The sequence below is a fragment of the Elephantulus edwardii genome, unplaced genomic scaffold (assembly GCF_000299155.1).
Source record: "Elephantulus edwardii isolate Elephantulus edwardi_28Jun2011 unplaced genomic scaffold, EleEdw1.0 scaffold00090, whole genome shotgun sequence".
NCBI classification, from domain to species: domain Eukaryota; kingdom Metazoa; phylum Chordata; class Mammalia; order Macroscelidea; family Macroscelididae; genus Elephantulus; species Elephantulus edwardii.
Window position 1 is genome coordinate 12,954,280 of NW_006399840.1, and position 16,609 is coordinate 12,970,888.

General features: G+C 38.8%; 1 pseudogene; it reads left to right on the plus strand.

The window, feature by feature from the left end:
- The first annotated feature begins 12,890 nt into the window (after positions 1-12,890).
- On the plus strand, positions 12,891-14,346 carry LOC102876482 (annotated as a pseudogene).
- Positions 14,347-16,609: the final 2,263 nt, after the last annotated feature.

Sequence of the window (16,609 nt, forward strand, 5' to 3'; positions counted from 1 at the left end):
ACAATATTTAGGGCAATGGAGTTGGTGTTTGGCATTAGTGAGACTGGCTCAGGACAGGGCAGGCTTCAGAGCTGTTGTACATAGGGTCACTATACATAACAGGCAACTCAACAGCACATAACAACAAGAAGAACAGTATTTTCAAATATCACTACCATTAATTTCATTTTAATATTTCTAGTGGATTACATTTTTGCACTTAGCTGACCACTAAAAAGAAAAAAAAATTAAGCCACTGAACGATTCCAACGGTTGGTGATCCTGTATGTCAGAGTGGAACTGTGCCCTCCGTGTTTTTGATGAATGACTTTTCAGAAGTAATTCACTATATGCTTATTACAGGGAGTCCCTGGGTAAACTCGAAGCACCAACCTTTTGGCAAGTCACTGAGCATGTTAACTGTTTGTATCACCCATAGACAGTTGATCATTATGTAGTTAAATTTCATATGCAATTGCCGCAATCATAGCCAGAGTGGATTTAATCCAGTCTTGGTTTCTGTTACCATAGCAGTTTGTTGGGAGATGTTAACAGCTTAGTTTGGAAGTCAGAATTTCAGAATTCTAAGCCCCACACCTCTGGATACCAGATATATGATTATAGACAAGGTCTTAATCTTTCTTTAATATTCATTTCTAAAACTGAGATAATTATGCTTCTTGTTACATAGTGTAATGGCAAAATTAATTTATAAAAAGCATAAATAGACTATGATTGTTTGCTTTTATTCATTCTTGTGAACAAAATTGAGACAGAGCCATTCTTTAGTGTGTTATAATCTCTAATTTTTCCAATAACTAAGCCTTGTACTCATTAACCCATGAGAGCACTTTGTCTCGGAGCATCCATTGCTTAGCTTTTGCCCAGGTATGGAGTATGGGTTCTACTCACTATAATCTCTTTCTTCTGATACGATGAGGGAGATAAAATTGACCTGTTCAAGATCCTGACTCCTAATACTCAATAAGGAAGGCATTAGTAGCAGTCATCAATACATCAACAAAAACTTAAATTGAAAATGTACACATTGTACATGACTTTATAGATATATATAGAGATACAAATATCTATTTCATTGCCATTGAGTAAGAACTGACAAGCAGTTTTCAAGAGGCTGTAAATTGCATAGAAGATTGTTCATTTTTCTCCTGCTTACGTGATATGGAACCCCCTGCCCTTGGTTTGGTAATACAATTCCTTATTCACCTAGGGGACTAGAGTTTCCTTACACACACACACACACTTATTGTTTTTGTTATGTACCTTTGAGTCAGAACTAACTCATAGCTGACCTTCCAGTGACTTTTCAGAGACTATAAATCACACAAGAGGAGACTTCCCATATTTCTCCCACAGAATAATTGGTGGGTTTGAACCTCCTGCTTTTAGGTTGGCAGCACAACTCCTTATCACTAAGCCAACAGACACATACATACACACACACATGCATACATACAGTCTGACAGTGTACTACTCTTGCAGGTCCTAAAGTTCTTGTCTCTCTGTCAAAAATCTATACAGGCAGTTGTCAGGCATTACAAAAGGCCATCTTTAAAATTCCTGTTAGAAAATATTTTAGTGACATCATAGTAGATACATAGCAGCATAAAATTATGGAGTAAAGACAGGTACTTGCTCCCAAGCTTTCACTTAAACTCTACTTTCTGCTAAAGCTGACTCCTCCAAATTCTGAGTCTTTCTGGCATTATTTTTTTTAGAATAAAATGACTCACTTCTTACCATTTCACCTGATACTAGATACTTAGATTTTACTTTATCCTATTTTGTTGTCATTTACTGATTTGTGCTTTCCAAAAGCCTGACAGAAACTTTCATTCCACAGTTGTCTTTTTGTTTTTTAGCCTGATGATAACAATAATATATTTTATAGAAACTTTGGAAAGAATGTTAAATACATATGTGCCAAAATGTAAATACACTGGAGGTGCTCTTTAGGGTAGTATTCTATGAGTCAAACGACAAGGTCCAACTTGATCAGAAGAACCCAGTTAATACAACAGTGATGGTTAATATTATGTGTTAATATGTGTAGGCTATGATTTTCAGTGCTATGTGAGTTTAGCTGTTATGTGAGTATCCACCTTTATGCGATCTAATATTAATATCCAACCAATTGAAAAGGGAGTTTCTTTGGAAGTGTAACTTATATCCAGCATGTAGATGTTATAGCAAAGTTTGTTCTCTCAGGATATTATATCCACTTCACCATCCTCTGACTTTCAGTTCTGGAGACATGAGCTAGCAGTCCACTGACTGATCTGGACAAAGTTGTGCTGCAATACCAAGGACACACAGTTCGAATCCATCAACTACTTTATGGCCAATCTCCTTCCATGTGAGTAGTTGCCTCTGAAAACTCAATGGCACACAACAGCAACAGTTCCTATAACCACTTGAGTTAGAAAGGAGCATCCAGTCTGATACCTAACTACAGTTTTGGGACTTGTTAGACGCCACAATTATGTGAACCATTTCCTTAATTTATTCATATACTTCATGCTGGGGAAAGTGGAGAATCAGAGAAAGGGAAGAAGACCCTCACCTAGATGGAATGACACAATAACTTTAACAATGGACTCAAGTGTATTATAAATTGTGAGGATGTTGAAGGATAGGGCAAGGTGCAGATCTGTTGTTCATAGGATCATTATGAATTGTAGTTGACATTATTGGCACCTAGTAGTGACAATAATCTAAATAGTTATATATGTAACTTGCTGACTTAGCTCCTATTGGGAACCCAGTATAAACAATAACCATGCTGAATAGTTCCCCAAAATAAATCACTGAAATATCATTTAGTTCTTTAATATTTGCCCTTTTAAAATATTTTAATTATAATGTTAATAAAATTTATAGAGAAAATTGGTTTACTTGTGCCCTATTCATCGTTGTGGCTGTTAAGTGTGGTCAAGTTGAGCATGACTCACAATGACCCTATGAACAAAAGACCTGAACCATGTTTTATAATTACTGTCATTTCTCTAAGTTCATAGAGTTTTCAGAGCCATATTGTTTAGGAAATGGATACCACGCCTTCTTCCAAGCCTATCTTAATCTGGGAGCTCCACCAAACACTGTTTACCAAGGGTAACCATTGTGGTATTTAACACATCAGTGGCACAGGGTTCAGCATCACAACAATCCCAGGTTACCACTGTACAGCAAACTGACAGATCAGTGCTGTACCACTTAGAAGAATATTCATCCCTAACACAGTTAACACCAGAATCTATCTGCTCCACACATGAACCTCCAACCTAGCAACTTAGTCAGGGACCAACCATCTTTTAAATACAAAGGCCCACCCACCAGGTCCTGATTGACTTAAACAAGAGGCTTCTAGTTGACAGGTGGTTGTTAGCTAAATCCAGCAAATCCAATCAGCTCACACATGAGTGTAGACAAAACAAACAAACAAACAACAGACACATAAATAGTAGTCCACACCTGATCCTCAACCAAAACAAGAAACTCACCTTCCAGAATCCAACTGCTTCACACATGAGCTTCCAAACTGGGAAGAGTCAGTGCCCAACCAACTTTTAAACACAAACGCCTGCCTACCATACATATTTTAATTTAGTAGTTGTTGTTATTGATGTGTATCATCAAATTGGATTTGACTGGCACAGGAGGAGATTGTCCCTGCTTCTCCAGTGGAGTATCTGGTGTATTTAAACTGTGCACCTTCAGGATTGTGATGCAGCTTCTTGCCTCTAGGCCACCAGAGCTCCTATCATATTTCAATTTTCTGTGTTACTTATAGGAGCTCTGGTGGCCTAGTGGCAAGGACTGCACTTCAATCTTAAAGGTACACAGTTCGAGGCCACCAGCCACTCTACGGGAGAGGCATAGGCAATCTCCTCCCACGTAACTAACTACCCCTGAAAACCCACCAGAGAGTCAGCTATGGTTTGGTTCTGACTCTATGGTACTCAGCAACAACAATTCTCTTCACTTTCTCCTGGTAGTGCTTGTTTCCATTTGTAAAAGAAGCAGGTGCAACATGGGATGGCTGAGTCTTGACTTATATCTAGTTCATAAAGGAGAACTGTCCCCATCAATAATATCCATAGTTGCAAATAGATACCTTCTATGTCAAACATTCTCACCACTGGACCAATTGGCAGCATCAGGATGGATGGTGAAGAGATTGAGATTGTACACAGCTTTAGTTTGCTTGGCTCCATAGTCAACAGTCTTGGCACCAGCAGCCAGGAAATTAAAAGGCGCATTGCCATGGGAAAGTCTGCTGTTAGGGACCTCTCCAAAGTGCTGAAGAGCAGTGGTGCCTCTCTGGAGACTAAGGTGCGTCTGATACAGGCCATGGTCTTCGCAATCACCTGTTATGCATCAGAGAGTTGGACAATGACCAAGGAGGATAGAAGGAGAACTGATGCCTTTGAGCTGTGGTGCTGGAGAAGAGTACTGAGAATACCATGGACTGCTAGGAAAACAAATAGATTTGTCCTGGAGAGGGTTAAACCAGATGGCTCCTTGGAGGCAAGGATTCTGAGGCTCCTTCTAACTTACTTCGGACATGTAGTGAGGAGAGACCGGTCCTTGGAGAGGGACATCATGCTTGGGAGGGTGGAGGGACGGCGCAGGAGAGTAAGGCCCTCTATGAGGTGGATTGATTCAGTGACTGGGATAATTGGGATGGGAGTGTCGGAGACAGTGCAATTGGCACAGGACAGAGCGGAGTTTAGGGCTGTTGTACATAGGGTCGCTATGAGTCGCAAGCGACTCGACGGCACATAACAACAACAACATGTCAAATATGTCACCCATCATGCTCCTGCACCTATTTCTACCATTTACTGGACTCAATATTCATTGTTGACTCAAGACTTTATTCATAGTTGTGGGTTTATTAGGGAAATAAGTTGGAGAGTAGAGGAGGCAAAGAATATCATCCAATACATGTCCTGGGTTTAGCCTCAAGTCATATTAACAGCAAAACATGGTTACTCAACTAGTAAAACTCCCAGTTCAGTTTAGCAGCACAAATGCAAGTCATCCAGCAAGATTTGCCTCAGAACATTTATAAGGCAGCTTCTCTCTCAATCATCCATCAAGAACAACAAAACCTTTAACTGTGACCTTTATTGCAGAGTGCCTCTGGCTACACCTTCCCTCAATTTTTTCCACAGCAATGCCACAGTCTCTCCTCACTATCATCAGCAGATCATCACAGGAATCACACTCTCACCAGGGTCTTGCTCTAGTCTCCCGCAAGTCTTACAACTCAATAGGAGAAGCTCCCGCTCCCGCTCCTGCTCCCACTCCCTCTACAGGTGGTGTTACTTTGCAAGGCCATATATCTGCAGTTAAGGTATCTGGATACCAGAATGGGCCAACGTAATGACTAGAAAAGCCAACTTTTAAGGTAACACCATACCATCCCTTCTCTTATTGTCTCTTGCCTTCTGAGATTTATCACTAGACAAACGCTTCCCTTCTTTTCCTCTATTTTTTTAAAAAGTTTATTTTCATGAACTTTACAGAATGATTGATATTTTATTCATTAATCAATAAACATTTTCCTCCCTCCCCTCTCCCAATTCACTTTATAATGTAAATCTTGTTCCAGAGAGTTGTCAGACATGTAACAACTAATTTTCCATTCCTTTCACACAGTCTTTACATTGACCTTTTCCAGTGTTTGTTAGTATCCTTTCTTTTCCTGTTCTCTTCTACCTTCAATCCATCTTATTTTTCGAACAGTGGTATTATGCAGTATTTGTCCTTTTGTGACTGAGATATCTCACTCAGCCTAATGTCTTTCAAACTCATCCATGTTGTTTAATGTTTACAAGTTCATTGTTTTTCATCTGCGTAATATTCCATTGTGTGACTGTATCAAGTGCCCATCACAAATCATTTCCTATTTGATCATATACAATTATTGATATATGGGGTAAGATCCTTTTTGGTTTTATTATTTGCCTTAAAGACCAACCAATTATTTGAAAAAAAGTTGAATGACAGAAGTAAATTTAGTTCCAGATTCAACAATAAAGCCAATAGTCTCAGGAATGCTATCAGTTTCTATTAGACCAAAAAAAACTAGACATTTTCAGATTTTTCAGTTTTGTTCTACATTTTGTCCCAGTCTACCCAATTGGTAACAGGGAATTATGTAGTTCATCTGGTCTGAAGTTTGTAGAGGATAAATCTTTCAAAGTCCACTGGTAGTTAGACCAGTTATTTCCATTTATCTGTTATTTATTCTTTATTTCTTTATTCTGCGCCATACAGAGACTGACAATTGCAATTACTATGACCACTCATGTTGTTGTTGTTGTTATATGTTTGTCAAGTTGCCTGCGACTCATAGCAATCCTATGTACAACAGCCTTAAACCCTGCTCTATTCCTTGCCAATCTTATTGTCTCTGGCACACCCATCCCCATTAACCCAATCACTGAATCAATCCATCCATCTAATTGAGGGTTTTCCTCTCCTGCGCTGTCCCTCCACCCTCCCAAGCATGACGTCCCTCTCCAAAGACTTATCCTGTCCACTCATAACTGTTTAAAATTTCATTCACTGCTCAATAAAGTGGGTTATTTCCAGGCTGAGAAGATGAGTGGAACAGCCAGATTCTGCAAAGGTGTGTTTTCCAGTTTGAGATTGAGACTAATTTGTGGCTGTTTCTCACATGTTTTAAAAGACTTTTGGTCACCAGTCTGAGGCTATTTCCAGGATGGGAAGATGAGTAGAACAGCTAGATTGTGCAAAAGTATGTTTTCTGGTTTGAGCTTGAGAGTAGGGTATGCCTGTTGCCCACAACAGGGTGTGATCTTATTAGATTTGGGCCCTCGGGCCTGGTTTTTGTGGATCTCCTAAATAAAACAGGCTTAGAAGCAGGAATGTCATCCACTTCCAAAAAATAGCTTGCCTCCAGAAACACTATGAAGTTGGAGAAAACATGAAAGTTTTGTGTTCAAGACTGTTGTTCATAGGGTAGCTTATGAGTCTGGGGCACTTAACAATAACAACAACTCAATAAAATAGGATGTAGCACATCACCTTTAGTGTTGGGAAATGTCCATAGGATTTGATAGTCTCTTCTGAGATTATGTAATTTGTTTTGTCTTTTAAGCATCAGAATTTCTTTGTTGAGAGTGCTCAAGGTGGTTGATATCTTCATAAGTTGATGGGAGATGAGTCAATTTGAATCTATTGTATCCAGAAATCATTTGAAATTTGATGATTATGGAACTTAATTTGTGTGCTTTTCTTAGAATAAGCATATCTTTTGTTCAAAATGCTTTATATGGTAACAAGCAACTTGCTATTATGATTCTACTAATCGTGAAATGAGTAGTCTTCTTCACTTCGCCCCTCCCCTTTCTTCCTCTTTCCAACTGTGTATATCCAAGCAAAATAGATAAAAGTTGTAGTTTGACAAGAAGAACAAAATGAGGCTGAAAATTTTGAAACAGTTTGAGATGCACTTGTTCCAAAGGTCTATTATAAAGATATCAGGATTAAATTATGTAAAACTACAAATTGTTACCTAACCAACTCCAACTCATGGTGTGCCATGTATAGAGTAGAATTATATTCCACAGAGTTTGTGAGCCACAGAATCTGTGACCTTTCTGAAGTTAATTGCCTATCCATTTTTCCAAGGTGCCTCTGGATTCCTTTTAGGCACCATTCAGTGGTTGAGTGCTTAACCATTTGTGTCACCCAGGGAAGTAATATACTTACTATTCAAACACTACATTATAAGGCTATTTAAAAATATATATATATATAAAATATAAATATATATATGACCTTGGCCATCAAAAAAAACTTTTGCAGCAGATAGTGTCTACAACTTTATGTCTAGAAGTAAATTTCAGGAAGTTATAAGATACAATGAAAGCCTAAAAATTCAAGCCTATGGACTTTAAAATCCATATAATGTAGATTATAATAAGGAGTCATGTAATTTCATTTGTTATAAACTTTAAAAGTAAAGCAGAAAGGAACAAATTGTTAGTAATTCTTGTTGTAATTAAATTCACTTATATTTTGTCACCTCACTTCAAGAACAGAAACGAAGGTATGTGTTATTTGCAAATTAGATTTTCATATTTTGTTTCTCTTAATTGGGCAAGTCTGTAATTTCTCTTCTCCAGCTTCATTTCTTTTTCTAATGTAGTTCCAATTAAAATTTTAGTCCTTTCTTATTTCACTGCTGAATTTTTAATCTAGAAAATCATTATTTGAAGAAACAGGAATCTCACTGTGAAAAAGGTTTATCTTCTGTTTTCTCTACACAGTTGAAAATACTGTTAAGATAGCATTCCTATATTAAAATTTTTTTAAAATCTCATAAAGAAATTAAACTTGTCAAATGGTCAAATAGCCTGGTTAAAATAAAATATCTTGGAACTGTTACCTAGTAAATTAGATCTTAACATGGATTGCAAGCTTCAATTTTATGGGTATTTGAATGATCTCATTGTTACAAAAAGGAGTACATTGGGTTTCCTTATCCATTTGGAAAACTGTACACTGTGTGTCAGATGACTCAGAAAACATACAAAAGATAAGAAGATTCTGGAGTTTTTTCCATCCAGTGCCTTTACAGCTACGTGCCAAAGCAATAACATCTCAAAATTCACTCCAAATTCGGGGAGAGGGACAAGGAATTGCCTACCTCTCCCTTCATCTGAACCTTGTTTTTCTCATTTTAGAACAGAAATGTGCTATCTACACCACCATAGCGACACACCGGAGCATCAGTACTACTACTATGAAATCCCCTCCTTCTGAAAAAATTCTATTCCTTTCTACATACATAACAGTCAAAGTTTCACCTGGTCATGGCAATATCATCTCAAGAAGCATAATCTCAGAGGTACAAATGGGGGAGGCAAAAGCACAATCCTTTGTTCCTATTTCAAGGCCTACTTAAGAAAAGGCAGTCAAATGGGAGGATTCTCATCACTGGATCCTTGAGAAGATCCTACTCATAATAATACCCTTTTAATGTTGAACTCTCTTTTCTTATCCTAGGCTAAATTTAGGGATCATTATGCTCTGCCCATCAGGGGATGTTTGCCAATGCTGGGAGACATTTTTAGTTCTGGTCCTAGTGATATCTAATAGACAGCAACTAGAGATATTGCTAAATATCCTGTGTTTTTGTTATTGTGTGCCAGAAAGTTGGAAATGACTCATAATTGACCCTTTAGCCAGTTTGCAGAGATAGTAAATTGGACAAAAGATTGTCTTTCCTTCTCCTGCAGAGAAGCAAGTGGATTTGAACCACATGCTTTTGGGATTGCAGCATAACTTCTTACCAGTAGGCCACAGAGCCCTCTAAACATTCTATGGTGTGCAAAATAGCTCTATAACAATGAATTATCTATCCATAAAATGTTGTTACTGTCACTGTTGAAAAGCTTTGCCCTTGACTTGTTAGCAAGTAGACAAAAGACCTGGTTCCTGACAAAGAAGTGAGTTATTATTGCTACTGAGTCCTCTACAACTCATAGTAACTCCATAAAAAAATGAACAAACAGCAACAACAACAAAACCAACAGAGGGAATAAAAAACTGCTTCAGTTTTGGAACCTGGTCACAGGCCACACTGCCACTACAGAGAAGAGTAATAGACAAGCAGGCCTCATTCAGGTGAAAGACATCTCCGAGGCTGAGCATGATTAGAAAGGACTATTGAGGACCTACGAAAAAGCTGCTTATGCTTCCCCTGAAGAGAAATTGCATCATTTGGGGAACCTGGTCACCACAGAAATAAACTTGAGTTGCTAGAGATTTTCAACATTACTTCAGGTGTTTGCTTGTCATCTGAATGTCCCCTTTGGTGAAGTACCTAGTCATATCTTGTGCCTATTTTATGATTGGATTGTTTACATTTTTCTTGTTGAGGTTCTGGAGTATTCTATAAATTTTAGATATAAGGCCCTTATCAGATGTCATTGTGAAGTATTTTTCCCCCAGTCTGTGGGTTTCCTTCTTACCCTATTGGAGAAGTTTTTTGATGTGCATAGAGATTTGATTCTTAGAAGGTCTCATTCGGCTCTCTGCTCCTCGTCGATCCAGATTGCCCTCTCTTCTTGTACATCCTCAGCCGCATCCCTGAGACATGATGGTGAAGGTCGGAGTAAACGGATTTGGCCGTATTGGGCGCCTGGTCACCAGGGCTGCTTTTCACTCTAACAAAGTGGATATTGTCGCCATTAATGATCCCTTCATTGACCTCAACTACATGGTCTATATGTTCCAATATGATTCCACCCATGGCAAGTTCAACTGCACTATCAAGGTTGAGAATGGGAAGCTGGTCATCAATGGGAAAGTTATCATTATCTTCCAGGAGCGAGATCCCGCCAACATCAAGTGGGGTGATGCTGGTGCTGAGTATGTTGTGGAGTCCACTGGTGTCTTCACAACTTTGGAGAAGGCTGGGGCTCACTTGAAGGGATCTCTGCTCCTTCTGCCGATTTCCCCATGTTTGTGATGGGCGTGAACCATGAAAAGTATGACAACTCTCTCAAGATTGTCAGCAATGCTTCCTGCACCACCAACTGCTTGGCTCCCCTGGACAAGGTCATCCATGACAACTTCGGCATTGTAGAGGGACTCATGACCACAGTCCATGCCATCACTGCCACCCAGAAGACTGTGGACGGCCCCTCTGGAAAGCTGTGGCGTGATGGCCATGGAGTTGCCCAGAACATCATCCCTGCATCTACTGGCACTGCTAAGGTCATGGGCAAGGTCATCCCTGAACTGAATGGGAAACTTACCGGCATGGCTTTCCGTGTCCCCACCCCCAATGTGTCAGTTGTGGACCTGACCTGCCATCTGGAGAAAGCTACCAAATATGATGACATCAAGAAAGTAGTAAAGCAGGCATCAGAAGGGCCCCTCAAGGGCATTCTGGGATACACTGAAGACCAGGTTGTCTCCTATGACTTTAATAGTGACACCCACTCTTCCACCTTTGATGCTGGGGCTGGCATTGCCCTGAACGACCACTTTGTCAAACTCATTTCCTGGTATGACAATGAATTTGGCTACAGCAACCGGGTGGTCGACCTGATGGTTCCACATGGCCTCCAAAGAATAAGATCCCCTTGGACCACCAGCCCCAGCAATAGCACTAGAAGAGAGAGAGAGACCCTCAGCTGCTGGGGAGTCCTTGCCCCAACTTGATCCTCCCACACACTGAGAATCTCACATCCTTGACACAAGTTTCCATCAAATCCCCCTGAGAAAGGGGAGGGGCTTGGCGAGCCCATCTTGTCATGTACCATCAATAAAGTACACTGTACTCAGGCAAAAAAAAAAAAAAAAAAAAAAAAAAAAGAAGGTCTCATTCATCTATTTTATTCTTTCCTGGTTGTAGGTTTTTCATTATGCTGGGAGACTGTGCATGCTGTGGATTAGATCTTCTAGAGTTCTTGCTGGGTTTTCTCTTATGAATAGGTTTCTGATCCTACTTGAATTGATTTCTGTATAAGATGTGAGGTGTGGGTCTTCCTTAAGTTACCTATAATTGGTTTCCTGATTATGCCAACACCATTTGTTAAAGAGACTGTTCTTTCCCCACTTGACAGATTCCATCTTCTTGTCAAAGATCAGTTGGCCATAGGCAAATGAATTGATTTCAGGGTTCTCAATTCTATTCCATTGATCTTTGTGTCTGTTGTTGTACCAGTACCATGCTATCTTTCTTGACCACCATAGGTGTGTAGTAGGATTTAGATCAGGGAGTGAGATGCTGCCTGCTTTGTTTCTCTTTTTCAGTAGTAGTTTGCTTAATGAGAGCTTCTTTCCATTCCAAATAAAGTTGAAGATTGCCTTTTCCATCTCATTGAAGAATAGAATTAGTATCTATATTAGCATTACATTTTGCATATTGGGATTAAAAATAAAAACAAATATATATCTGTATTAGCATTGCATTTTGCTTATTTGGATTGCAAATCAAAACAAATGACCAGATGTGCTGACTCCTGCAATTTTCCTATATAGACGCTCCTATACACATCGATAAGACCTTACTTCTATAAGATGGGAAGTGAGGACGCACTGCTCTGCATCTTGGTCCCAGATCCCTAGGTAGAGTGGCTCTTCTGCAATTCCTGGGGTGAAAGCTGTAAAGAAGAGAGTTCAGCTGTTGTCAAAAAGGAGGAAAAGTACTTCATGATTTGTTTGTAACAAACATAAAATGCTGTGTGAAAAATGAGTTCGGCTGGGAGTGTACCAAGCTGTTCACAATTGATCTATACACAACCCCTCAGGTGACACCACCACAATTATTTCTCAAAGTTGGGGAGCCATTGTAGACAAAATACAAAGCTGTGTAAGTTGGAACGAGCACACAAAACACTGACAGAAGACAGCTTCTTTGAGATGAGTACCTATTCAACAAACAGAACAGAAACTATGGTATGGATTCTGTTTGCTTTTGTATCATCAGTGGGAAGAAATGACACTAGATCCTACTTGTTTCTTTTCAGAGCATACCAGTAAGTCAATCTTGGTAAAGATTGTAGACAAGGGATTTATAAATGACTCCGGGTCCAGATTATGAAGATTATGAAACTGACCAGTAGGAAGAGTTTTGTTTTTCTGTGTGGTTTCAAGCCTACCCACAGATGAGGTGCACCTGGACATCCCCCAACCCCAAGTTCTTCCCTTATGAACACAAAGGCCTTGAGGACAGATACAGTGTATTTAAGTTTTGCAATCATAGACATCAGCCTGGAGAATACTCCTTCTATGCAGAAAATAATGATGCCATTTCATAAAAGTATTTACACTGAATATAAAGTGGAAACCTCAAGTGCTGGCTGACGTATCAGCAAATCAGGCCTCTTGCTCCTCCGATGGATACCCGTTACCATCTTGGACCTGGAAGAAGTGCTCAGACAAGTCTACCAACTGCACAGATGAAATCACAGAAGGGATCTGGAGTAAAAAAGCTCACAGAAAGGTGTTCGGACAGTGGATATCAAGTAGTACCCTCAACATCAGCGAGGCAAGAGAGTTTTATGGTCACATTCTGCACTTAAAATTCCATGGGCTCCTCTTGTGAAACAATCCTTTTAATCTCATCAGATCCTTTCCCTTTCATCCAAGACAACATCTCATTCTAGGCAACAATTAGACTTTGTCTTCCCTTCATTGTGGTTTTAACTATGCTACTTTATCACAAGTACAAAAAGCAATTCAGGTATGAAAGCCAGATACAGATGGTACAGTTGACTGGCTTGCTGGACAATAAGTACTTCTACATTGATTTCAGAGAATTTTAATATGATCTCAAATGGGAGTTTCCAAAAGAAAATTTAGAATTTGGATAGGTCCTAGGATCTGGTGCTTTTGGAAAAGTGATGAATGCAGCATCTTATGGAATTAGTAAAACAGGAGTCTCAGCCCAGGTTGAAGTAAAAATGATGAAAGAAAAGGCAGACAGCTGTAAAAGAGAGGTTCTCATGTCGGAACTTAAAACGATGACTCACCTGGTCATAAAAGCATCGTCAGTCTTCTGGGGATGTGTACACTGTTGGTATGCCTGGCTCAAGAGAAATGCAAATACAATGGGATCTGGACCAAATATCGGGGTGCAATGGAAATTCATTTTATTCCAAAGATGAAGTGGAACATGAAAACCAAAAAAGACTGGAAGAAGAAGAGGACCTGAATGTACTTACATTTGAGGATTTTCTTTGCTTTGCCTATCAAATTGCCAAAGGGTTTAAATTTTTGGAGTTTAAGTCATGTGTGCACAGAGACCGGATGCTAAGGAACGTGCTGGTGGATAGTGGTGAAGATATGTGACTTCAGATTGTCCCGGGACATTACATGACGTAAATGACTCTAACTTCATGATCGGGGTAATGCCCACTTGTCTGTCAAATGGATGGCTCTAGAAAGCTTGTTTCAAGGAGTCTATACAATTAAGAGTGACATCTGGTCCTGTGGAATATTGCTCTGGGAAATATTCTCACTTGAGGTGAACTCTTTCCCTGACATTCCCAAACTTCTATAAACTCATTAAGAGTGGATTTAAAATGTATCAGCCATGTTAAGCTACAAAAAAAAAGTATTTATACTTTATAATGCAGTCATGCTTGGCTTTTGACTCACAGAAGTGGCCCTCCTTCCCTAACCTAACTTCGCTTCTCAGATGCCATCTGGCAGATGAAGAGGAAGTGAATGTATCAGAACGTGGATGACCATGTGTTAGAACTACTTTCCAGCTACCAAAACAGGCAGCCTTGTGACCAAGAGGTGGACCCAGAGGCTCCCTCTTCACAGGCTCAGCTGGAAGAGTCATAGAGAAAGCTGACTTTGTCTTCAAGGACTCTACCCCTACCTACCTTAAACAGGTTGTAAATTACCCAAAACAAAGCTAAGTCCATCACTAAGAGAAAATATATTATACACTGCTGCTTTGCCCGACTATCCTCTCAAAGCTGTCTGTATTTACTCTTGTTTTGAAATGGAATTTTGTAAAACTGGATCATCCTCAGCAAGAGTCTGAAAGAGCTGGTAACCTGCTGAGACCATTAACATCCCAAGGCTGCTGAGGGAATGGTGTGGATCAGAAGGATCTTCTTGTAAATATATAAAATAGAAGCATTATGCTAAGAAGCAAGAATGATTTTTTAAATCTAAGTTTTGGAATATTATGAAAAATTTTACTCAAACAAATATGAAAACCTAAAGGGAATGGACAAATATTTAGAAATTCACAACCAACCTAAACTGAAACAAACCGAATTGAACACCTGAACAGACCCATTACAAAAATAGAAATTGAAAAGGTAATAAAACAACTTCCAGCTAAAAAAGTCCTGGACCAGATGGTTTTACAAATGAATTTTATCAAATATTCAGAGAATAATTGTGACCAATTCTACATAAACTATATCAGAAAATAGAAAAAGATGACATTCTCCCAGACTCATTCTATGAAGCAAACATATCCTTGATATCAAAGCAGGGAAAAGACACCACCAAAATAGAAAACTATTGGCCAATGTCTCTCATGAGTATAGATACAAAAATCCTAAAAAAGAACAAACAAAACAAACCTGGATAATAGAATTCAATGATACATTAAAAAAAAAAATTCACCATGACCAAGTGGAATTCATAACAGATAAGCAAGGATAGTTCAACATAAGAAAACCAATAAATGTAATTCATCACATTAACAAAGCAAAGAACAAGAACCACATGATCCTATCAGTAGATGAAGAAAAGGCCTCGACAAAATCCAACACCCTTTCCTGATTAAAACACTCAACAAAATAGGAGCAAAAGGGAATTTCCTCGATATAGCAAAAAGTATATACACAAACCCAAGAGCCAACATTGTCCTCAATGCAGAGATTAAAGGCATTCCTCTTGAGAACAGGAACTAGACAAGGATGACCACTATCACCTCTCCTATTCCTATTGTATTGAAAGTCTTAGAGATAGCAATAAGAAAAGAGAAGGAAAGAAGAGATATCCAAATTGGCAAAGAGGAAGTAAAACTATTTCTATATGCAGATGATATGATAGTATACTTAAAAACCCTAAATATTCAACAAGAAAACTACTGAACATAGCTGACCAATTCAGCAAAGTGTCAGGATACAAGATCATCATACAAAAATCATTTGGATATTTCTACAACAACAAAGAGAATATAGAACTTGAGCTAAAATAAACCGAAAAACAAAAAACCCAATAATCATGACAATAAATAATCACAAGATTAAATACTTGGGAGTAAATCTAACTAGAAACACAAAGGATATATTAAGATAAAATTATAAAACATTACTACAAGAAACGAAAAGAGACCTGGAGAAATGGAATAATATACCTTGCTCACGGATAGGAAGGCTCAATACTGTGAAAATGACAATTCTACCAAAGGCAATATATATGTTCAATGCAATCTCAATACAAATATCAATTTCATTCTTCAACAAGATGGCAAAGACAACATCCAATTTCATTTGCAATGGAAAGAGACCCTGAACAAGCTAAGTACTCCTTAAAATGAGAAACCAGGTAGAAGGCATCTTACTCCATGATTTCAAATCCTACTGCACTACTGTGGTGGTTAAGACAGTGTGGTACTGGTAAAATTACAGATATATAGATTAATGGAATAGAACTGAGAACCCAGAAATCAGCCCAACTACCTGTGGTCAACTGATTTTTGACAAGAAGATGAAATCAGTTAAATGGGGAAATGACAGCCTTTTTAACAAAAGGTGTTGACAAGATTGGAAAACCATCTGCAGAAAACGCAAGACCTATGCCTTACCCCATACACAAAAACCAACTCAAAGTGGATCAAGGACCTATGACTAAAATCACGGAATATACAGAAAAACTTGGAAGAACCTTAGAAGCACTAATTTACAATATGAACAATTTTCCAGGAATTCTGAAAAACCTAGAACCAGGAAAGTTTAAAATAGATGAATGGGACCTTCTAAGAATCAAATCCCTATTGTTGTTGTTGTTGTTGTTATGTGCCGTCAAGTCGTTTGCGACTCATAGCGACCCTATGTACAACAGCCCTAAACCCTGCTCC